Raw genomic sequence first — 24,840 nt, 5'->3', positions numbered from 1 at the left:
TGTTGTGAGAGAACCTAAAACTCACGGTTGACGAGTACACCAAAACTGGACGTATCATGAGAGGGTCTGTCTAGTTCGGGCTTGAGGGGGGGATTGTTGGGTTTCCAAGCCCGTGGGAACATCTCTTAGAGCATGCAAATGAACTGCACTCTTTGTTTTAGAAGCTTTGCATGGAAAGGATTTAGCTCTATATGTATCAAGGATAGTGAGTGGCATAAAATGGTAACCATTTTTTTGCAACATTTTTCAGCCTACTCAACGTCCTCTTCCTCATATGTGTATATATTTTTCTACGCTATTAAGTTATCTAGAGTAAATTCCCCCTCTTCCTTTAATCTTTGTGGAGACACATACATTGTACTCTTCCCAAAAATGTCACCTTAGTCATATATTTATATTACCACCCTTTTCTTTTTTGCTTTGTAAATAAAAGTAAGCATACAATAACCAACTATCTACCCCCAAACTTTCTTACCTCTTGTGAATTATTAGTAGAAAAATAATATATCCATCTTCCATCCCATATATATAAATTACCATGGAAATCAACTCTCCACTTGTATTTACCAAAGATTATGGTCCATCTCTACAAGTCTTCTATGCCCCCTACATAGGTGGCCCAATATCTCTTAAGAATATACATATAGTTTTTCTCCTTTCAAAAAGACTCCAATTGTATATTCTTTTCACAAGCAAATAATATTGGGCCCTCCTCTATTTGTTTAAGCATCATAGCCTTTTGAAAAAGCATGATTCCCCTTGGATGCATACAAACAAAGGGCCCATACAAGAAGACTTGGAAGCAAAAGGTTCCCTAGCCTAGTGTGGACCTTCCAAACCGAATTCCTTGGTGCATGGACGTGAAGAATAGTCCAAATTCATATCAAACATGTTGAGAAGGTCCAATTTTCCTTTTGAAGCATGTCATTCCGAGCTACAGGTAAAAAGTTATGGTCTAAATAGTGTAAATCTGTCAGATTCGCAGCAAAAGGGAACTGTAAATTAAGTAAATTAAGAGGGTGAGATCTTATTTTTCCCCTACTCATCTTCTAGAAGAGCAATGAGTGTTCAAGGTCACTTGCATGTGATGGGACCAACCTAAATATGCTTTCTAAATGCCAAGACAGACAAGTTGAGATACCCCGCAAGAGCCACCCGTAGGGCCTCATGGTGGGGTCCACCTACATTATGCACCCCTATGGAGCCTTCACTATCTAAAATGATATTTTTGGTGAATAAATAGTCCCTTTTATGTCCAATTTTCAATGAGTGGTCAAAGGACACTTAATTAGGGCTAATCACTTACCCTAATTAAGTGTAGCATAATCCCACTCCTACACAACTATAAATAGCCCCCCTTGGAGAGACTCAATGACACACACCTATATTTTCAACTTCATGTTGTTTCTTGATCAATAGCAGAGAAAACCCCAACTCTCCCTCTTTCACATCCTCCCTCCTATCCCTCCTCTTTGGAGGAAGTGCAACTCTATCCTCCACTCTTTCTATTCTACAATCTCTCTTACTCCATCAACCAAATAAATCATTTGTAGCACCTCAATAACTTGTAAATACATCATGATCTCTCTCATGGTTATGTTAATGATCATTAAATCATCTTCAAAACTTTCAAGTGTCGCAATTCGTGATGGTTAGCCAGTGTCTGTCCTCCCCTTAAAAGGTGTGCGAGAAATCAAGTAAGTGTTCTATTCTCAATTTATCATTGGTTTGTTTCTCCACACTTATTCAATTGGTCTAAAGGAATTTCTCACTCCAACTCTCTTTTGCTTCATTACATATGCATGTGGCTACCTCTCATGGTGATTTTATTTGTGTCACGGCATTGCATAGATGGAGATGAGCTCTCTATGCAAAGTGTGTTAGTTTGATGTAAGTGATTCTCTTGTGTGTTTGAGAGACAAGTCTTGTGCGCATGATTTTTTGATGAGTGCTTGAGAGAGGAGGAGTTTGGATGTATTATGGGTATTCTTATGGGGAGAAGGTGAATGCTATTCCACAAACTGCATATTTCATTTGATGCACGGCATTGGGTTGCATAATCGTTGATGGTGTTCAAGTGTCCAAAGTGTATATAGAGTAAGGGGGTTTTCAAAGTGTGTTGCTTGAGTGGGTGAGTGCAAGTGTTATTTTGATTGGTTTCCTTCTCCACTCCCAAAAGAAGGTGGTGCCCCAAGTAGTGTGCGTACCTCTTTACGAACACTTTAAGTTTGGATGTATTATGGGTATTCTTATGGGGAGAAGGTGAATGCTATTCCACAAATTGCATATTTCATTTGATGCACGGCATTGGGTTGCATAATCGTTGATGGTGTTCAAGTGTCCAAAGTGTATATAGAGTAAGGGGGTTTTCAAAGTGTGTTGCTTGAGTGGGTGAGTGCAAGTGTTATTTTGATTGGTTTCCTTCTCCACTCCCAAAAGAAGATGGTGCCCCAAGTAGTGTGCGTACCTCTTTACGAACATTTTGTGAGGGTAGGCCCATTGGTTTGGGTTTAGAGGCCCCATTTCAAAAAGCTCGCCCTCATAAAGTGGTGCCCCACTCAGGAACATATTTCCAAGTTACCTTCAAATTTTTAGTGATGAACAATGGAGTCTCCATCTATCCATTTCATTTTGCACAACACATTAAAGTAAATGTTCACATAGATAGAAAAGTCTTTTTCCAGCAATGCATTGTTTTTATGTTTGGTGCCGAAAGACTTAGAGAAATACTGGCATCACCCAACCCAATTATACTTCCAATCATCAATTATGAAACTTCTTTTGATGTTCACATTTTCATTTTGTTTTAAAGGCAGGAACAAGGAGTGGTGAAGGGGTGCTCAAGGACCATATGAAGGAACGAGGTCTTCAAACCAACAACGAGGAGTAGCACATGAATCACGATCAAAACAATGAACCTTTTAGGCCTATTGCTCAGCAATCCATTCATATAATCATTGCAACTAAGTTTAGGTTTCAATTTATCATAAGGAGGATATTTGGATCCACTCGCCTCAATGAAATCAATGCTTCAATTAATCCATTTATTCTACCTATGATAAAGTACAAATTAACAATGGATGTGTACATCTTCATTTTAATGTAATCAGATTTATAGTCTCAACAATCTTGTGCGGCCCGTAAGAGAAAAGTTTCTTGATTTTTTTTTTCAAAAAGTCTAAACAAAATGTCAAGTTCTTTTCCCACGTTTTATGCAAGAAGTGGGAAAGATGTGCAAGAGTTTCTTGACAACTTGGAGATGGCACATCTCATATCTGGGAGAGATGAAGAGGAAGTAAAGCTACGAGCCTTCCCGTTGGTTCTAAAAGCAGAAGCTAAAGCATGGTATGAGACCTTACAACCCCAAATCAAGTCCAACTGGGAGAGACTGCGAGCAAGCTTCCTCTCCAAGTTCGGGCAAGGTGATACTTCTGAAGGACTATGGAAATGTCTTATTGGACATAAGCAGGTATCACTTGAAGACTATCCCTCTTATGAAGCAACCTTTGTCAATCTATGGGGTAGGTGGGAGGTTACATTAGAAAATCATGGTGGTGCACCTAACTTTCTAAAAAAAGAGAGATTCATGGTTGGCTTGTATCCACTTTTAAAGGCTAAAGTGGAGCTAAAATTCCCATCCACCTTTGAAGAAGCACGTGAGGTAGCCATCATCAAGTTTAGAAAACTACACTTCCAAGCACATAGAGCAAGGGGTTTGAATGAAGTGAGTGAGAGGGAGTCTTCACAAACCATGGAAGCACCAATTAGGGCCCCTCTTGCACAATCTTCACAAATAGGAGATAAATCTCAACAAGAGGTTTTACAAAGGCTAACTCAACAGCTTGAGAACCTCACTCTGAATCTAGTACAGGGTCTACCTCAACAACGACAACCAAGAGAAGGGAATCGCAATCAACGAAGACAAGCTCAAGAGTTGCGATGTTGGAATTGCAATGAAATGGGCCATGGCATGTACAATTGTCCACATCCAAGGTGACTCCGGGAGACATATATCCCCCCAGACTGCCTCCTCTCACTGTGCAGCAAGAACTAGCTCAAGGCCCACAAATCCTTCGTTCACCACCACCAGCAAATATACCTCCCGTCCCACATGAGGAGGAAGAAAGAGGAGTCAACATCATCAAGCTAGAAGAGGTAATAGATGAGCATACTCTAAACTTTGATGTTATGCCGGCAGAAAAACGCACAAGAGCACATGATAAGGATAAAGACATGAGAAGTGAAGGAACAAATTCAGCCAGAAGGGACAAGAAGAAGAAGTCAAAGATGGAAGAAGCTGAAAGTAGCAGGAATAAAAGATCAAGGCAAAGGGAAATTGGTATCAACAACTTCCCATTGGGAAAGGAGCTAGAGCCCTACAACATCCTGGAGGATTTACAAACCCAAAAGCCAAACATTTCATGGCCTCAACTTCTATACCTATCAGCCAAAGTAAGAAGGCAATGGCCAAAGTTGGTAAGTACAAGAATTCCAAAGAAGAAAGCAAATCTTTCCATTAAGGTTGTGGCCTCAAAGCTACAAAAAGATGTGGAACCCATTGTGGATGCTTACATAAGGGGTAAAAAGGTGTCTAATGTATATGTTGATGGTGGAGCTCAAATGTGTGTGATCATGAAAAAATCAATGAACAGGTTAGGGATTGAAATTACAAAGTCCTCTAATTGTCAAGCTAGGCTAGCCAACAACTCAAGTGTGAAGTGTTTGGGGATCATTGAAAATGTAAAAGTCTCTGTATGTAACATAGATGCACGAGTGGATATGTATGTCATGCCAGCTAAGGGGGAGGGCTATCCCATCATCCTAGGGAGGCCTTGGCTCATTGCTGTGAATGCAGATCAAAAATGGGAAAGTGGTCGTTTGATTCTTAAGAAGGGTCAACCGGTGGTGTATGATTGGCGAGAAGGAAAGCAACTAGATATCAACTATGAAACCACGGCAGATGAAGAGAGCGAGGAGGAGAGTCCTTACTCAAGTGATGAGGAAGCATCAACCAGTGCATCAACCAGTGAAGAGGAGTCTTCTTTGGAGGTAATGGGAATTGTATTTAACGCCAACACCCAAGATGTTTCTGTAGAAGAAAAGCCAACAGACAATCACACACGAGGGGATGAAAGATGCCACCACCTTGAAGAAGGATTTGAGAAGATGCTTGCAAAATATCTTACTTGTGAGGAGAAGAGGTCCTACATCAATATGTTAAGGAGGTATCCCAATTTGTTTATCACTGACTACTCACAAATAAGAGGTGTAGATGTAATAGAGCATAGAATTGAATTGAAACCAGGGACCAAACCCGTGGCTCAAAAGTTAAGGCGACTAGGATCTGTGCAACAAAAGTCTCTCCTACAAGAAGTGAATCGACTCTTGAAGGCTGGCTTCATCTATCCAGTATCCAACTTCGAATGGGTATCACCTATTGTAGTCACTCCCAAGAAGAATGGTAAGTGGAGGGTCTGCGTGGATTACAAACCCCTCAACGCTGCGACAAAGAGGGACCACTTACCTCTCCCTTTCCAAGATGATATTTTGAATGAAGTAGCAGGTCACGAATGCTACACTGTGTGTGATGGGTATTCAGGATATTTTCAAATTAGAATAGCAGAAGAGGACCAACCAAAAACCACCTTCATCACACCTTGGGGATGTTTTGCATTCATAGTAATGCCTTTTGGGCTCACCAATGCTCCTAGCACCTTCATGAGATTCACAATATTTGTATTTCAGCCATTCTTTGGAAAATCTATAAGAGTCTTTATGGATGATTTCTGTATTTATAGTTGTAGATCACTTCACTTCCAAAAGGTTGAAGAGGGGCTTAAGAGGCTCCATCAATTTGGGGGACAACTCAACCAAGAGAAGTGTCATATCGGGGAATCTCAGGTGGTTTTGCTAGGCCATGTGGTTTCTTCACAAGGAATCAAGTGGATCCCTCTAAAGTAGAGGCCCTTTTGTCATTATCTCCACCAACAACAACTAAGGAGCTAATGAACTTCAACCACAAAGTGAGGTACATGTCTCTCTTCATCCATCTCCTAGCAGAAGCCATCGCCCCTTTGCATAGGTTGGCAAACCAATCTACATTTGAATGGGGGAGGGAACATGCAAAATGTTTTGAGGAAGTGAAGGGCATTCTTAGCTCTCTCCCAATCCTAATGCCACCAGATCCAAAGGAGACCTACTATGTCACTCCAAGTGTAGGTTTCGAAGCAATTGGTGTTGTTTTCATGCAAAAAGATCCTAAAACATCATACATGAGGCCGATCTATTTTGCAAGCAAGGTGATGACTCCGGCCGAGAAGGGATACACTGAAATGGAGAAAGTGGTCGTTGCAATCTTGTTTGCGGTAAGGAAGTTTCGATCGTATCTTCTCCCTGTGCCATTTGTTTTTCTCACCTTAGAGCACAATCTACCATATGTAGTACAACACATGAGCCTCTCATCTAGAATAGCAAAGTGGGTGCTTGAACTCCAAGAATTTGAATACACTTTCCTTGTAGAAGATAGCACAAGAGCAGGACTTGCAGACATTCTCACCTACAAAGTGAGAGAAAGGGAAGGATCACGACTACAAAGAGAGGAAGGCTCAAAACAGCTCAAAGTGAAGGAGATTGATAATGCCCATACTTTATGCTTTGACGGAGCTTATCAACGCCAACAAGACAAAGCAGCAGGGGGGATCATCATTTTGAACCCACAAAAGGAGATAATGGTTAGAAAAGGTATCACTCTACCCAATGTTCACTCCAACAATGAGGCTGAGTATGCTGCTCTAACCGTTGGGTTAGAAGAATGCAAAGAATTAGGCATACAAAGACTTATTATAAAAGGTGATTCTTTGCTAGTGGTCAGGCAAATCCAAGGAACTTGGAGGTGCAAGAATCGTACATTGTTTGAGTGGCTCAATAGTGTAAGAGCTTTGATAAAGGGTTTTAAAGAAACACAGGTACAACACATTGTGAGAACTCATAACAAGGAAGCAGACTTACTCGCAAATGAAAAGCTTCAAATGGCGGTAGGAGGTGTGAAACTATATGAACCCAAATATCAAGGTCAAGAGGAGCTAAAAGACATTATCTTCTTTCTACAAGCAGGTGAGTGTCCCAAACACTTAGACAAGGTGCAAAGACATAGACTAGTTAAGAAGGACACACTTTACCAATTGATCGGGGATGATTTATATCACAAAGGGAAAGATTTGGTCTTGAGGAGAGTACCAGGTGTGCAAGAGATAGAGAAAATTCTTCTTTAATGTCATGATGATGTCTGTGGTGGTCACTTTTCTCAAGATATTACAAGTAGGAAGATTTTACAAGCAGGGTTTATTTGGCCGAGCTTACATCGTGATGTCCAATATTGGTGTAAGGCATGTAAGCCATGCCAAATTGCTGGGGATAGACGACTAACATATGAGCCTCGAGTCCCAATAATATCTTATGGCCCTTTTGAAAAGTGGGGTGTGGATGCAATAGGTCCCCTACCTCATACTTCTACAGGGAAGGTTTTCATCATCATGGGTGTTGACTACATGGCACGATGGGCAGAAGCAACAAGCACAACCCGAATCATAGCTGAAGAGGTATCAAAGTTTATTTTTGATCATATTTGTAGTAGGTTTGGAACACCCCTAGAAATCTTATCAGATCGAGGCCTGGGTTTTAGGGCTGACCTTCTGAATGATCTCTTGAGGAGGTTAAGAGTGAAACACTTGCATTCCACACCCTACTATCCTCAATGCAATGGATTGGTGGAAAAAGTGAATGGAATGATATGTAAGATCATTTCTAAGCAGGTTGTGGACTGGCCTAATGATTGGGATCGCCATTTGACGGCTGTTCTTAGGGCGTATAGGACATCTTTCAAGGTATCTACCCAATTCACCCCTTTTCATCTAGTTTATGGACAGGAGGCACTTCGCCCCATTGAGGTAGAGCTCTCAAGCTTGCGCGTTCTTTCGAGAGTGGCAAAAAAACCAAAAGAGGTTCTACATGAAAGGATCTTAGATCTCCAACGACTTGAGCTGGATAGAGAAGAGTCCATTGATCACTACATCACCAAAGCGACAAGCCAAAGGGACAAAATCAACAAGAAGCTCAAGGGGAAAGGATTGAAGGAAGGTATGTCGGTTCTTCGCTATGATAACCGACTTGATACTCGACTTGACAAAAAGTTTTTGCAAAGATGGGAGGGAACTTTCATGATAAAAACAAAGTTTGGGAATGGTAGTTACAGAGTAGCAGATTTATCAGGAAAACTCCACAAGACCAGAGTCAATGGATGGAGATTAAAGCCCTACTTTCAACGTATCAATCTGTTGATAGGAAGTCATCTGCCTACATCGTCTAAGCTCCAAATTGGCATGGCTCCCTTCGGCTTGACAAATTCTCCACCTATTTTTAAAGCTTTGATGTGCAAAGAAGAACCAACCTTGGAATCTGAACATACCCAAGGCAACCCTCCCATCTCTGATTTATGGGATTGAGGTAATGAAAAGCAGGTCTAATGGAGTAAAAGAGTGCATGACACTCCTCCTATTGAGAAAAAAAGTGGAAAAGGAAAAATGACAAAAAAAGAGAAAAAAGAAAAGAAAAGAAAAGAAGCAACACCGTCCTCCTAAAGATATGAATATCTCTAGGCTTGGGGGAGGGCTAATATGAGTGGCATAAAATGGTAACCATCTTTTTGCAACATTTTTCAGCCTACTCAACGTCCTCTTCCTCATATGTGTATATATGTTTCTACGCTATTAAGTTATCTACAGTAAATCCCCCCTCTTCGATTAACCTTTGTGGCGACACATACATTGTACTCTTCCCAAAAATGTCACCTTAGTCATATATTTATATTACCACCCTTTTCTTTTTTGCTTTGTAAATAAAAGTAAGCATACAATAACCAACTATCTACCCCCAAACTTTCTTACCTCTTGTGAATTAGTAGTAGAAAAATAATATATCCATCTTCCATCCCATATATATAAATTACCATGGAAATCAACTCTCCACTTGTCTTTACCAAAGATTATGGTCCATCTCTACAAGTCTTCTATGCCCCCTACATAGGTGGCCCAATATCTCTTAAGAATATACATATAGTTTTTCTTCTTTCAAAAAGACTCCAATTGTATATTCTTTTCACAAGCAAATAATATTGGTCCCTCCTCTATTTGTTTAAGCATCATAGCCTTTTGAAAAAGCATGATTCCCCTTGGATGCATACAAACAAAGGGCCCATACAAGAAGACTTGGAAGCAAAAGGTTCCCTAGCCTAGTGTGGACCTTCCAAACCGAATTCCTTGGTGCATGGGCGTGAAGAATAGTACAAATTCATTTCAAACATATTGAGAAGGTCCAATTTTCCTTTTGAAGCATGTCATTCCGAGCTACAGATAAAAAGTTATGGTCAAAATAGTGTAAATCTGTCAGATTCGCAGCAAAAGGGAACTGTAAATCAAGTAAATTAAGAGGGTGAGATCTTATTTTTTCCCTACTCATCTTCTAGAAGAGCAAGGAGTGTTCAAGGTCACTTGCATGTGATGGGACCAACCTAAATATGCTTTCTAAATGCCAAGACAGACAAGTTGAGATACCCCGCAGGAGCCACCCATAGGGCCTCATGGTGGGGCCCACCTACATTATGCACCCCTATTGAGCCTTCACTATCTAAAATGATATTTTTGGTAAATATAATTGTCCCTTTTATGTCCAACATGCGCAACCTCAACCGTCCCAATTTTCACCCTCGCAATCAATGTGGTAACAACAATCAAAACTGCAATCACAACAATAATAATTTCAACAGGTATACTCCAAACACTCTCACACAAAACCATCCACCCCCTTTTCCTCGTAGTCACCAAAATAATCATGGCCCACAACACAATTTCACCATTACACCCACACACACCGCACCTCAAAATTCAAACACACATCATCATCCAAATCCCCCTGCACATCACAATGGTGTCTAATTCTTCAAGTGCCACCAATACGGCCATGTTTAGATCTTATATCACTAAAATATTGCAAATTGGGACCACACCTCCCTATGATTCAATTTGCTTACAATAACACCTCACTCCTCGACTAATAGTGCACCCTTTGAAATTGTCTATGGGAAAAAACTCCATGTCCTTGCCTCCACTATTAGTAGTGATGTCCTTGTGACTGACACTTTAGCAGCAAGAGACCACACACACATTTTTCAAGAAGCCATAGCTTGCATTAAACAGGCACAACAAAGATACACTCCACAAGCCAACAAGAAACGAAGACTTGCACCTTTTAAAAAAACAACCTTGTTTGGCTTAGAATAGAAAAACGGCGCTTGAAAAGCATAGAAAAACATCCCAAAGTAAAATTGGCCCTTAGGTTTTATGGTGCATTTAAATTCGCTCAAAAGATCAATGATAATACATTTTGCCTGGGCATTCCCTCACATTGGAAAATACACAACTCCTTCCATGTTATTTTGTTGAGAACACGTAAGGGACTTCTTCCCGATACTCCTTCCAAGTTGAACCCCCCTTAATTGAGGATGACGAAGAAATTCTAACTCCCAAAATAATTTTAGATCATGACATGACCACTACCCACACAGGAAACTAGTACATAAGATATTTGGTAAAATATAAAAATCATTCTTTGGAAGAGTTTCAATGGACTTTTGACAATCACTTCGTTCGCACTACCATCACTTGATACTTGCATATCATACACCTACAGACACAGATTCACTGATTTAGGCAGTGCCTTTGCTTCAAGTGCCGATTCGTCGATTTAGAAATCACTAGTGTAGATTTGCCAATTTAGGCAACACGAACTTAAAATGGAGATTCGTCGATCTAGGCAGCATTACTGCAAATTTTCCAATTTAGACAAGATGCCTATTGGTGTAGATCCTCCGGTTTACGCAACACTAATTACTAGACCACACTACTAGTGATTTGCCACCACTATCGCTAGTTTGGTTTTGGTAACAACAACTGAGGACAATTGTCTTTCAACCTAGGGGCATGTAATGGAATTGTTACATTGATAATCTATTTGTGAAATATTTGATATTTTGATGAATCGTTGCAATGTTGAATTGAATTTTGAATTATGATCACTTGTTGGGTGTCATTAGGTGAAATTTGGACTCACAAAGGGGCCCTTTAAGGAGTTTGACTTTACCTCTCTCTACCAAAACGGGCGCATGGATAAATTTTTGCAAACAAACTCCAAAGTTGGCAGAGGTATGACAATTAGAATTTCCAGGCTTCAAGCTCTATCCATTGATATATATCACGCCATGAGATTCCTCATATTTTGGAATCTTTAAGTGAATCAAAAAAAGAATCTTTCAAAATATAAGGAATCTCATGGCATGCTATATATCAGTAGATAGAGCTTGAAGAGGACATTCTAACTGTCAGACCTCCTCCAGCTTTGGAGTTTGTTTGTAAAAAAATATCGATGCACCGGTTTTGATAGAGAGAGGTAAAATCAAACTCCTTAAAGGGCCCCTTTGTGAGTCCAAATTTCACCTAATGTGTGTGAGCAGATCACTGTGACTGGCACGTGCTAGACAGTAAAGCGATAGCAGTTATTTGGAATAAAACTGCCTCCATTGTAGCAATCCTTAGTATTTTATGGTTCATTTATAGGTTGAGATGTAAACAACTATTTATTGTTATATTGAGCTCTTTACAAGCCATGACTATTTTATGCCCAAATGCAAACTGATGTAACTCATTTTTGAGCATGAACTTTTTTATAAATAAAATACGTGCAAGAGGGATATCTCACTCTTGCACAGGGGGAGATTTCACCCATTGTTTGTGTCGTCTCTCTCTCTCTCTCTCTCTCTTCATGTATAGAAACGGCTATGGTGTTCATGTTATTTGCCAGGTATGCAGATTTGTCAGTTTTTTGGCTTGTAGTATGTAGTTTTTTTTTAATTTTACAGGGCCTTCCCGGCCTCCGTTTCTAGCAGTGGGGCAGGTGCATTTGTGAGACCAAATGGTAAAACAATAAACCATAATGACCATACTGGGTACAAAATGAAGTTTTAAAAATGTCGATGGGATGCAGATAGATCTGATGGTATCCTAATTTCAAGTCAATTTTGCTAAACATTTTGGCTCCTTGTAGGCGATCTAGGAGGTCGTCTATACGGGGAATGGGATAGCGGTTTTTGACAATGACCTTGTTTAATGCTCGGTAGTCTATGCACATACAAAAAGTGCTATTTTTCTTTTGGACTACAAGAATTGGGCCACCAAAAGGGGATGTTCAGTGATTTGTTTTTGGATGTCTTCCTGTGCAAGGGACTATGTATATATGGTGCTCTGTGTGGAGGTTGTGAGCCTAAAAAGAAATTAATTCTATGATCCAATTTACCTCGAGAGTGTGGGAGGTTGGGGGGGTAATCATCCACAAAGCAATCGGCATATTGTGAGAGGAAATCATTATGTGTGTGAGAGACAGACGGTTGTGTGTGCTCTACTTCAGTGGAAAATATCATATATGCTTTGTCATCCTTTCGTAGTGCACGTTTTTCTTGTGTGTGATATCAAGGGGAACATAGCAAGTGATGCATCAGCAGAAAGTGAAATAGATTTGCCATTGAGAGTGAAATCCAGGTGTGCCATTGTGCCTAGTTCCTTGGAAAGCACATTCTACTTTTTATACAAATGGTGTGGTGTTAAATTCAATTTTCTAAGAAAATTTTCAAAAATAAAATCGTGTGAACTACCATCATCGTGTAAAATAGACACACTTGGATCTTGAATTTTGCCTTTCTGATGGAGCAAAGCATGAATTGGAATTGGTTGACTTGGTACGTGAGGTGGTGTTGCAGCTGTCCAATTAGCCATGGCATCGTCGAGGGGTTCTGATTCATCTTCAATGTTGTGTACTCGAGTTGTGGGTTGGCAGGGTCCGGGTGGACGAGGCCCATAATGGTGTTGTTTCTGGCTTGTGTTTGACTATTACTTTTAGAGTGAAATGAAGATGTGAAATCCATTGTAGAGCCTAAATTTTTTGGCTAGGGTGACCCAAAAGTGATTGCAAAAGCGGCCATCACGGTCAGAGAGAATGACGCTGGGGAAGCCATGAGAGGGGAAGATGGTTTTGAGGAAAATTTTTGCAGCTTGTGGTAGAGACAATGTCTTTTTGCAAGGTACAAAGTACGCTTGTTTGCTAAAACGCTCAACTATGGTCTATATCATATCATTGTGTGAGGATGTGGTGGGAAGTTATGTGATAAAATCCATGGAGATTTGTTCCCAAGGGCCAACAAGGATAGGGAGAGGCATTAAAAGACCATAATACTTACCGTGACGTTTAACACTTTGACAAATCAAGCAATTTAAAACAAATTTTGTGATATCATGCCTTGTTTCAAACAAAAAAATGACCTTGACATGCAGTGAGTGTGGATTTAATTTCTCGGTGACCCATATATGGTGGTGCATGCATTTCAGTCATTGCTAGGTTCCTTAAAGGGTGTCGTGATGCATAGCTTTTGCTGAAACTTAAGATAACCATTTTCCAAGTGTAGTGCTCAAAGGGAAGACCGTTGTTGTGATGTATTCAAACCAAGCACGTGCAAAATGCGGACCTTGAGCATATGTGTTAGGCAGAGGATGGAATGATTGCACATCACTCACCGAAATGTGATTTAAAAATATGCTTGATTTTATTGAAGATACATAAACGAGTAACGGAAAGAACATTCACTTCAGGATTCAAATAAATATGCTTGATTTTATCGAAGACACATAAACGAGTAACAGAAAGAACATTCACTTCAGGATTTCTACTTAATGCATCTACTACTGCATTCACTTTTCTTGGTTGGTATTGTATCATGGGATGGATGTTTTGAATGAAACCGGCCCATTTGATATAATGGTGAGAAATGGTGGATGGAGTAAGAAGATGTTTAATGGCTTGTTGGTTGGTCTTGATTAGAACTTCAGAGCCCATAATATAATGTTCCCAAATGTCTAGATCGTGGACTACGACTAGAAATTCTTTATCATATGTGCTATCTTTCAAAGGCAAGTGGGTGATCATTTTGCATTAAGACTACGCCTATACTTGAGCAACTGGTGTTTGTGACAACTACAAAGAAGGTTTGTGTGAAGTTAGGCAATTGTAGGACGGGGGCATGTATGAGGAGATATTTGAGAGTGTCAAAATACTCTTGTTGTGTGGGACCCCGATTGAATGGTACTTTTTGACGAAGGAAAGTGGTCATCGATGATGCAATGTGTGAGAAAAAATTTATAGTTTTTTTTATAAAAGCTTGCTAAGCCTAGAAATGATTTGATTTCATGCACATATTTGGGGTAGGCCATGTTTTAATAGTGTCAATCTTTTGAGGGTCAACAGATATGCTTGTTTCAGAGACTATGTGTCCTAAATAATCAATGTGAGATTGGAAAAATGTACTTCTATCAGGATTTGCAAACAATTAGTGCTCACACAATAGGTCAAAGACAATATACAAGTGGTTTTTGTGCTCGTTCTCATCACAACTGAAAATTAGAATGTCATCAAAGGCCACAATAACAAAGTCTTGATAATCAAGAAAGATTTTTTTCATCATCCTAGCAAATGTGGTAGGTGCATTTGTGAGACCAAACGGTAAAACAATAAACTCATAATGACCAGACTGGGTACAAAATGCAGTTTAAAAAATGTCATTGGGGTGCATATGGATCTAATAGTATCCTGATTTCAAGTCAATTTTGCTAAGCATTTTGCTCCTCGTAAGCAATCTAAGAGGTCATCTATACGTGGAATGGGATAGCGATTTTTGACAGTGACCTTGTTTAATGCTCGATAGTCTATGCACATGCAAAACGTGTTGTTTCTCTTTTGGACTAGACGAAGTGGGCACCAAAAGGGGATCCACTAGGACGAATGAGGCCTTTGTCTACGAGTTCGGTGATTTTTTTTGAATTTCTTGTTGGTGCAAGGGACTATGTCTATATGGTTCTCTATGTGGAGGTTGTGAGCCTAGAAAAATTTCAATTTTATGATTCAATTCACCTCGAGAGGATGGGAGGTTAGGGGGTACTCATCCACAAAGCAATCAACATACTATGAGAGGAAATCATTTTTTGTGTGAGAGACAGATGGTTGTGTGTGCTCTACTTCAGTAACAAATATCATATATGCTTTGTCATCCTTTTATAGTGCACGTTTTTCTTGTGTGTGTGATATCAAGGGGAACATAGCAAGTGATGCATCACTAGAAAGTGAAATAGATTTGCCATTGAAAGTGAAATTCAATGTGTGTGTGCAACAATCAATTTGTGGATTATGTTGGTGACAAAAAGGCATGGCCAAAATGATATCGGTCAATTACCAATGGTGCAATTAAAAAATCATGCTATTATGTGTAATCACCAATAGTAATTGTGAGAGAGATTTAATTTCACATGTGCCATTGTATCTAGTGTTTGGAAGACATATTTTACTTTATATGTAGATGGAGTGGTGGTTAAGTTCAATTTTCTAATCAATATTTCAAAACTAAAATCGTGTGAACTACCATCATCGTGTAAAATAGACACACTTAAATTTTGAATTTTGCATTTCTGTCAGAGCAAAGCATGAAATGAAATTGTCTTACTTGGTACGTGAGGTGGTGTTGCAATTGTCCAATCAGCCATGGCACCATCGAGGGGTCCTCATTTGTCTTCAATGCTGTGTACTTGATCTATGGGTTGGTGGGGTCTGGATGGACAACCATTGGTGCAATTCTCTTTGAAATGGCCGTATTGGTGGCACTTGAAGCACCAGACACCATTGTGATGTGCAAGGGGATTGGGATGATGATGTGTGTTTGAATTTTGAGGTGTAGTGTGTGTGGGTGTAAGGGTGGAATTGTGTTGTGCGCGATGATTGTTTTGGTGTTTGTGAGGAAAAGGAGGTAGACGATGTTGTGTGTAATTATTTGTTCAAGGGTTTAAAGTATACCTGTTGAAATTATTTCTATTGCAATTTCGGTTTTGGTTGTTGTTACCCCATTGACTACGAGGTTAAAAATTGGGACGATTGGGGTTGCGCATGTTGCGCACTTCATGAACAATAGAGTTGATTTCTTTCTCAATATTGTAGGCCAAGGATATAGCTTCATAAAGAGATGCGGGTTTGAGAGAATTGAGTTTTGACCGTATACCATTGGGTAGGCCATCTTGGTATTTGCATTGGAGAGAGTCTACAGGCACTTCTTCTACCATTCGGAGGAGTAGAAGGCACTCCCTAAGAGGTGTGAGTTTCATCAATTGAGTGAGTGGGTGTCAATATGCATGCGAGGTGTATGCCAACAATGGCTAGGAGTGGTGCCGCTCATCAGATTGGGAGGGGGGTTGAGATTGGTTTTGGTGGGTAGTGGTAGCATGATCAAGATATTGGCCTCACACGAGAACTACTTGTGCATGGCATCCCAAGCTTGATCTCTCCTTGCACGCGGTTTTTATTATTTTTTGTTGTAGCTCTTGCTACCCCATTTAACATCAAAGAAACGTGTACAATTAGGCAAATAATGTTATGTTATACTTTATACATACAAAAAGACTTGCCTTTTGCCTTATGATGTCCATAGAAAGTCTATGATTTCTCAAGGTGGTGCACGACCGAAAACTCTTCTTGATTTTGTCTCTACGTACTAAAAATTTGCTACTTAGTATATGATTTATTCTTCCTTGCCATGGGCAATTACATTAACTCTAATTGTCATTTTTGTCAAATAAAGACAATAGCTCTAATAGTTGTAGTCGTGCTTTCTTCGATTTCATGTGATGATTTTCCATAGTTGACTATGATGATTTTCTGTTGCGATAGTATTTATGGAATTGAACTTCAGATTGACTAGAATTGATTTATTGCATGATGATTATGACCAATGATCTCTTGATTCATTAGGGTATGACATATATTTCTTATTCTAGTGGTATGTGACACTTGAATAGATAGTATATGGATGACGATAGGCATAAACAACATTGGTGCAGCAAAGGTTGGTCTGAGATGGAAAGTGATCTATGCCGGGCAAAGGGTGCAGGTAGGTGCATTGCAGAAGGCTAGAGCAGGTATGGAGTCTCTGGGTAGATTGGTGGTAGTGGAAATGTATGTCTAAAGAGGGTTTTTAGGCCAAAAAGCTCAAGAATTTCTCAGTTGGGATAGAAGGTGAAGGTGCCCAGAGTGGTGAGTCAGTGCTTTGGAATGTAGTGTTCAATGTGCTCTAGAAGCCGGTCTAGACGGCTCATCAAACAGAGCCCCGTTGTGGAAGATACTACAGTTTGACGTTAGAAGATTTAGCAGATCCTCGACAGATAAAGCAGCTAGGGGCTGGTGGCCTGAGTGGATATCGGCATCTACATGTGTAGTGCTCAAATTATGGAGCACGCATGTCTTCTCGGATTGTGGATCGGAGCTCTACAAAGCAAGTTATGGCCATTAGAAATTTTGTCGGGCGGGGGTCGAGTTCGTGCCCACCTGATTGCAGTGGAAATCGTTCCATCTGGAATTTTTTGGGCCTTGACGGAATTCTAGAAGATGATATGCATCAATTGAAGTCAATAGGAATTGAGCCTTGACAATCAAAGCTACGATGATGGAGATATCGCACTGGGAAATTCGGCGATGATTGCCGACAGAGCAATCTCAGATGTTTTTTCCCGATTTTGTGGCATTAATTTACGGCCTTGGGAAGCTCGGGATGCGACAGGGAATTGGCAAGTTTGGAACCGGGGAGGAACGCTTTTGGTCGGGTTTTATGGCTTGGGAGCTTGGTCTGTGAGCAACAAATGACAACAGTGTAAAGCAAGGAAAAAAAAGGGTGATCTTTTGAGGGTTTTTCCAACCCATCTCAAGAGGGGACGCCCCTTAGGCTACCATATGGCGTGGGTTAATACCATATGTGCCGGCAGGTTGAAGAGCATCAGGGTATGTAGCCTGTGCCGTGAGGCCTTTTGGAGGCGTGCAAGGGAGAGAGAGTGAGATCCTCCCACTACGTGGCGATGACATGCTTGGTGCTGCCGTTGTTCTGGCTCTACATGGTGGCACATGTAGCGGTTTTGAAGGTTGGAGGTTGCACGCGGCGGTAGTCGGTGGCCAGTGGCTGAAAGGAGGGGGTGGTGCCCACATGTGGATGTGGTTGGCAGTCAAAGCAGTGGCTGATGACTTGGCAAAGCGCCCAATGGGGCCGGGTTCACATGGGTTGCCCAATCTTTTGAAGCACTCCCCCACCGGCGTGTTCCATGTGAAAGAGAAAGAAAGCAAGAGAGAGTGAGAGAGAGAGGAAATGGCCGGGTGTGGGGTTCGGAGAAGCTCTGAATTGGCCGGACAAAGCAGTCAAAGAGCAGGTCGGATGCAAGGGAGCAAGGATATGAGCAAATGGTAGAACAAATGGAAAAGACTAAGCCGAGTTGTCTAGATAGAGAGATGCAAAAAGGGAGTTGGGTGATGAAATATGAACATTTCAAGTCCGAAAAGAAGTGGACAGACCCGTACAAAATGCAAAAGGCTTTTCCGAAGGGAGAGGCGGAGGACTAGGAGGCATTACCATGAGTATTTTTTGTAGTTATGGTCATTCTCATGGTTGTATAATTTGTTGTAAATAGTTTGACATTTAAACTTATGGTTAGATGTGTATGCTTATGGTTTGACATTTATGGTTTCAACTAGATGCTTATGCTTCCGTTGTGGATATGCTCTCAAGTTAGGGTTAATCTTTTATAAATATGTCGTGGATATGATATTTTCTTATGGTTTTGCAATCAGGTCATGTTTATTGTTTTGCAATTATGTTGTGAGTATGGTAACAATTTTTGGCCCATGTCACATCTATGGTTTGAAAATCTTCTTATTGATATGGTTATAATTTTATGGTTTGGGAGTCGACGTTATGGTTATGCATTTGGAAACTTGTCATGTTTATGGTTTCAATTTTGTGGTGTTGTTATGCTTACAATTTTGTTGATCTGTACTAACTGGACCTCTCGCTCTTCAGCGCCAAAATGTAGGTGGAGTGTGGTTTCTTTTGCACTCTTCCTTTGGGAAAAGAGGGTTGGTTCTTGGTGTTGCAATACATGCAACATCAGGTGCTAGTTCTCTCTGCCCAATTTGTTTTTTGCAGGTTTTGTTGTTAGTATAGGTACCGATATCAATGCCGGAATTGGCCTCGATATGGGCCTGGGAAGAGGCATAAAAAAAACACCTAATATTTTAGCGTGTATTTCAACGCGTATACCGGCGGCGGCAAAGGCAATGCACATTCCGTCATACCTAATAGTGGCACATGTATCAAAAATACGATGCCGGTGCTGATACCAATGCTTACATTAATGCTGTTTATTTTTAAAACAGGTTCTAAGATGTCGATACACGCATCGATATTTGCGCGATGTGTTATAGTGGTTTGTCTTAGATTGTGTACTTTTTATAATGAGAGGGGGCATCAAAATTTTCAACAATAGGTGTTGTTAGTAGTGAACCGGGATCAACATTGGGTTGCTTGTTGCTGTGGGAATTGGTGAGAGAAATGATGCAAAATATTATCTCCAAAATACAAGTGACACCTTGGAACTCAGTTTCTTATTGTTGTCAATTTAAAGTTTGGCCAGAATCGAACTACATTTGAGCTTACTCCTTGCTATTAAAAGACCCTTTTGAACTCTTCATCAACCAACGGTCTGACACTTTATTTTCATTTAAAAAATAAATAAATCCTTAGTTGCCTTGTAGAGCCAAGAATTGGAGTGGGAACCACCCCTCTAATCTTCAAAAATAACTTTGATCTTTCAATTTTAAAAAATAATGTTGCATGAATTCTCTAATCAATGTCATCCAAATTGGTGTTCACTTACAGATTATGCACTTTCTCCATTAATGCTCCTTAAACCCGCATCCTCTAGTCTCCCTTGGCTTGTTGGTAGCCACTCTCAAAATTGAAAGTGCTATTTGCTCGATGCTTTATCTCTTCTATAACAAGTTTCCACCTGGATTTTTGTTGATGCTTTGCTCCAAGTGCTACTTAACATTGCTCATTTTAGATAGAGAGCCGCGGTTTGAGATAAAAAACAACAACCCAAATCTCTAATCAACTAGAGTTGTTAGCACGGTCTTCTTCCTTTGACGATGATGATGGGCCTATGTTCCCCTTGTTGGAGCTTCCCTCCCATCAACATCTCCTCCTCGCATATTCAACAACAGTGTTCCATGATCTTTTTGTGATCACCGGCCCTTTATTACTAGTAGCTCATCAATCCTCAATAAAACCCCTTCAAAATTAGCTCTGAATAATATAAAAAATGGGCTCCGATCACACGCCAAGCCATTGGCTTTCAAGGTGCAAACATTGTTAAGCTTATTATAGGAAACCTTCTCTTTGCATTCCAATGTTTATAAAAAACTTTTTGTGTTTTCTTGAGAGCACCACTTTGACTTACATATTGCTCAAAGCATAACCAAAAACATATTGTATGAAGCGTCTCTGAGCACATATCGATTGAAGTATCCTTGCCACCACAATGTTGACCATCGCATGCTAATGTACTCTAAGTGACGAAATTATGAAAGGAATGCCCATCCAGAACATTTTAATGCTTTGGGAGAATAAGTATCGATGGATGAAGCATTTTCAAGCACCGAAATGCTAAACCCACAAGACCTTTGCCATTGCCATGAAGAGCATAATCTCTCAATCCATGTGCTTGAAGAGATTGTATTCCGAATGAGAAGTCCTCAAGGGCTTACGATGATCTCTGACATGAACCACATTTGATACACATATTGATAGGCACCACCAAGCACAAAAATTGCCACACATATCTACCAAGGCACTGCAAAACATAACACTCAAAAACAACAGTTCCTTTGTCAATAAATCTAAAGAAAAATCCTCTTATTTTTGTGCTTTTCTCCCAATGAATGCAAAGCATCATGACATCCATCCCCTCTGAACCTGCTTACATTCGCCCCCTCTGAACATGCACAACCTCTGGTCTGTGCCAACCTTACGTGAACTTTCTCTTGACAAATATTGCAAACATTTCCTTATGGTCACATTGCTCCTATACCCACCAAGATAAAAGGCAAAACTCAAAAATTTTCCATCTGTACATCATATCCATCTAATAATCCATAAATTCACTACATCATAAAGCATGTAAATAGCCTTCGATAACATGTAAGCATCGTGTATACCACCGGGATCATACGGATTATGGATCAACTACCATAGAGGGAATGTGCATGTAACATTGTCCTCCTAGATCAAATGGCTTAAGAAGATATTTCCCAAGCACTGGAGCTATATTTAATCCGCATGAGCATACATTATTTGTCTTGACCGGCATTAAACAACCTTGGTGTAAGCTTGATATCCCTGGATAAGGTATTAACGAACGGCATTGTGCATCTAGAAGAACCCAAACATATTCAATTTGTTTTCTAAGGTCCTTAAAATCTCATGGATAGAATACCGTTCCAAGCACATAGAATCTATGAACCCCATAATAAAGTAAAAAATCCTTTGAATCATAATGCAACATCTAGATCTCATAAAAAATTGACACCTTTTGTTTAGGAACATTGTGTTCATTTTACTGGCAACCATAATAGCATTGGCATAAGCATTAGTAGAAAGAGCATCCAAACCCAATTGTAGCCAGTACCTCATCCAAGAAAATGAAGAAGCATATGCATCCTTTGCATTATCCATGGTGATTTAGCATCATCACTTCCACTAACTTCACAACCATCATGAACCTTTGAACATAATATACCAATATTGGAGACATCTTTACTTGGAACTTCAACTTGACCATGAAAAACAGTTGTAATGTGTAAATTTTGATCCACTTTTGGACTAGTAGAGCATTGACTACCCTCATCATTTGGCAAAGAACTGTAGGTTGCTTTCTCTTGCACCTCATGAGAAATAACAGAAAGAGATATTTTATGGGTATCTTGTACTTCAATCATGTAAAAAATATTAGGAATACAAAGAACTTCATCCAAGAAATCTTCATAGATCTCTTCATCTTGTTCTACTTCACACACTTATATGGTAGCCAAAGATCCATCGATACTCCATGAAGACTCTTCATGCACCTCCTCTGAATAGGTACTAACAACTATTAAATCATCCATAATATGTTTCTCATACGTACCACAATGAGATAAGAAAACATTAATAATGCATCCTATCGCCCCATGTAATGGGCCTTTAACCACCATTGGACTACCCTTGAGATCACTCTTCCTAGCCTTGCCTTGGACTATGCCTTTAGCCCTTCTCTTGACTTCCTTCACACTTGGAGCACCCTCCTATGTGTGACTGCTCTCTTTTCAATCCAGGGAAGGCACTAGTGAGGTTGCTAGTGCCCTTGCCCTTAGCCTTCCAAAACTGTGGCCCTTTAAGGGTGCAGGATCGGGCCTCAGGGGCTTCCATGTCAACAATTGGATGGCACCGTTGTCACCATCCCCACCCACTCCTAAATATACAAAATCATTGGCAGTGATGCCCTACAACACCCACAACGCCCGCCAGTAAGCAAGCATCACTTGATGAGTGGATGCCAAAGCTCATGAGGTAAGGGAGCTCCCCTCTCTTCACTTGCACACCATACAATGGGGCACCGTCTTGGCTATATAGCCCACATTTCTACCCACATCCATGGCATATGGGGCTATTTGATGGCCACATGGTGGTTTCCCCGCAGCTATGCCTCCAAAAGTGAAAAACACTTCCAATACTACCCATACAAATCCTTTGGAAAAACCCTTTTTTTGCATCGTTTTCAAATTTCTTCCATCTCTTGTTCATTGAGATCATTGCCAAGCTGTAAAGAACGTCTAAAACTTCACGTGGTTGAACTCAAGCCGCATAAACCTTACTGGGTTTTGAGACTCCCAACTCCGCCATCCAAGGCCGCAAAAAACAAGAAAAACATCTAGTACCTACACTTTGGCAACAACTCTTAACTTTGACTTGCGATATCTCCATTACTGGGCATCCAATTGACTTCTTGTTAACTCCATATGTTCCCTCTTATCAAACTTTGGCAAGTACCTAAAAAACACCAAATGGCACGATTTTTTGATGTGATCAGTGGACGCACACACGACCCCTGGTAAAACTTCAAACCCTTGTATCCTAGTATCCGTGACTCCTATTGATGATATGAAAAGATTGATAGGCTCCATAAAACAATATCTACACCTCTATCCCCACTGAAACTCTCCATTTTCCCTATCTGTCTCGGATCTACAACCACCTTGAGCTTTATACTGCCATATCTCACACACCGTGGCTCCGTTTGATGAACCATTTGAACTAGCTCCCTTAGCACTTCAAACTTTACCTTTTGAACTAGAAAACCAGCCCTTCGTAAAATATTCACTTGCTAACCCAATGGCCCCTTGTGGAGCCTTCTTGGCCTAGAAAACCACATAAAGCATACTTTTTCGTCAATCTGATGCGTGCGGTTCTCCAGGGTCGATCAAAAAAGCACCGGGATTCTTGCTATAGATAGGAGCTTAACAGACATTCAAACTAGGATAAATGAGTGCAGATAGACCTAATTAGGGATTAATAGAAGTATTATTGGTGATTAGAGAGAGATCAAAAGAAAAGACTACAAATAAGAATTCTATTAACTGTTAAAACATTAAAAACCATAGAATCAAGTCACAAGAGATGTTGTCAACTGATAGGTGATCCAATTTTTGATTTTTGCTTTCACTTTTCCAATCATGTTGAACATGTCTACAAGGGAAACGTCAAAGCCCTTAGGGGATGCCATGTCGTGCTTTTGCACCGCCATCACCATCCCCACCCACTCCTAAACGGACCAAAAAATCGGTGATGATTCCCTGCAAAACCCACGACTGTGCGCGAGCAGCGCTTGGGAGTGCCATAGCTCATGAGGTGAGGGAGCTCCCCTCTCTTCACTTGTACACCATACAATGGGGCACCATCTTGGCTACATAGCCCATGTTTCTACCCACAACTATGGCATATGGGGCCATTTGATGGCCACCTCATGGGTTCCCTCAGCCACGCCTCCAAAAGTGAAAAACACTTCCAATACTACCCTCACAAACCCTTTGGAAAAACCCTTTTTTGCATCATCTTCAATTTTCTTTGATCTCCCGTTTATTGAGCCCACTGCCAAGCCGTAAAGACCGTCTAAAACTTCACATTGTCGACCTCAAGACGCATAAACCTTGTTGGGTTTTGAGACTCCCAACCCCGCCATCTACGGCCACCAAAAACAACAGAAACATATGGTACGTACACTCTAGAAACAACTCCCAACTTTGACTCATCAGATCTTGCTAACTTGGCATCCAGTCAACTTCCTGTTAACTCCACATGTTGTACCCTACCTTCTCAAACTTTGGCAAGTGCCTAAAAATCACCAGATGGCATGATTTTTGATGTGGTCAGTGGACGTACACCTGACCCTGGTAAAACTTCAAACCCGTGTCTTGTGGCATTCACGACTCCTATTGATGATATGAAAGGACTGATAGGCTCCATAAACAATCTCTACACCTCTATCCATTGAAACTCGCTCTTAACACCTCTCCCCGTCTGCTATGTCTGTCTTAAATCTGCAACCACCTCTAGCTTTATATTGCCATATCTTACACACAGTGGCTCTGTTTGATGAACCATCTAGACCAGCTCACTTAGCACTTCAAGCTCTACAATTTGCACTAGAAAACCAGTCCGTCGTACAATCTTCACCTGCCAACTCAATTGGCCCCTTGTGGAGCCTCCGTGGCCTAGAAACCCACATAAGGCAT

Source organism: Adiantum capillus-veneris, chromosome 28 (assembly GCF_014529385.1).
Source record: "Adiantum capillus-veneris isolate H3 chromosome 28, ASM1452938v2, whole genome shotgun sequence".
Classification (NCBI taxonomy): domain Eukaryota; kingdom Viridiplantae; phylum Streptophyta; class Polypodiopsida; order Polypodiales; family Pteridaceae; genus Adiantum; species Adiantum capillus-veneris.
This window is presented reverse-complemented; position numbering follows the sequence as displayed.